Source organism: Corapipo altera, unplaced genomic scaffold (genome assembly GCF_003945725.1).
Source record: "Corapipo altera isolate COAL_440 unplaced genomic scaffold, ASM394572v1 181b, whole genome shotgun sequence".
NCBI lineage: Eukaryota > Metazoa > Chordata > Aves > Passeriformes > Pipridae > Corapipo > Corapipo altera.
The window spans coordinates 2,050,857-2,052,070 of record NW_020884963.1 but is presented as its reverse complement, the minus strand read 5'-3'; the positions used below and the strand labels follow the sequence as shown (position 1 = coordinate 2,052,070).

Genomic DNA, 1,214 nt, shown 5'->3' with positions numbered 1-1,214 from the left:
GGAGCGGGGAGCCGGGAGGAGGGAGCGGGGAGCCGGGAGGAGGGAGCCGGGAGGAGGGAGCTGGGCGGCGGCTCGGAGCGGCGGGGCCGGGGGAGGATGCGGGGCCGGGGGAGGATGCGGGGCCGGCACCGCCGCTCCCTCCCTCCCTCCCTCCGTCCCTCCCGGAGCACGGCCGGGCCCGCGCGAACAAAGGGGCCGGTCCGGGGCCGCCCCGCGCCGAAATCCTCCTGGTTGCCGAGCCCCGGCGCCGCCCGGAACCGGGTGGGAGGGTGGAAAGGCGGCGCGGAGGCTCCTCCTGCCTTAAAACCCCCGAATTAATAACGATAAGTTCACCTTTCGCTCGCTGCGGCCGCGGCGCTGGGAATGAGGAGCGCTCCAAGCACACCTGAATTTAGGGTGGTAGCGGGTTTGATTGATGCAAGAGGGGCAGGAGGAGCTGGCGGTGCTTCCTGGAAAAAAAAGGAGAGAGCTCTAATTACCGGGATTTATTGGGGAATGCAGCAAAGAGAAAGCACCTGCAGCCTCGGAAACTCGTTCATTCAAAGCCAGGAAGGGCGGGGAGAGGTGATAATCATGACTTGGCCCCCATCACCTCCTGATGCTTCCCAGAGCCGTGCCTGGGCTGATATTGCATGGAGATAAAGTGGAGCAGGGCCACAGAACCGTTTAGGTTGGAAAAGCCCTCTGGGGTCATCGACTCCAACTGCTCCCCCAGCACTGCCAAGGCCACCACTGACCCATGTCCCCAAGTGCCACATTCCCATGTCTATTAAACCCCTCCAGGGATGGGGACTCCACCACTGTCCTGGGCAGCCTGCAGGGCTGGACAAGCCTTTCAGTGAAGCAATTTTCCCAATATCCAACCTAAACCTCACCCTGGTGCTACTTGAGGCCATTTCCCCTTGTCCTGTTCCTCCTTCCCTGGGAGCAGAGCCTGACCCTGCCCTGGCTCCAACCTCCTGTCAGGGAGTTGCAGAGAGCAAGAAGGTTCCCCCCGAGCCTCCTTTTCTCCAGGCTGAGCCCCTTTAGCTCCCCTCAGCAGCTCCTCACCAGAGCTGTGCTCCAGACCCTTCCCCAGCTCCATTCCCTCCTCTGGACCTTCCACCACCTGCCTACTGCCAGTGCCCAGAAATTGCATCCCTGAGGTGGAAGTGCTTTCACAAGGGCCATAACTCTACTCAGCATACTTTACTACCTCTACAGACACCCCCCAT

General features: G+C 61.9%; 1 protein-coding gene across 1 annotated transcript in view; it reads right to left on the bottom strand.

The window, feature by feature from the left end:
* The window catches only part of CLIP2 (CAP-Gly domain containing linker protein 2), a 75,451-nt gene extending 75,043 nt beyond the window's left edge, over nucleotides 1–408 (bottom strand). Inside the window, exon 1 of the mRNA XM_027664439.1 lies at nucleotides 334–408. The gene's annotated coding sequence lies outside the window, so the exon portion shown is untranslated. The remainder of the gene's footprint in view (nucleotides 1–333) is intronic.
* Nucleotides 409–1,214: the final 806 nt, after the last annotated feature.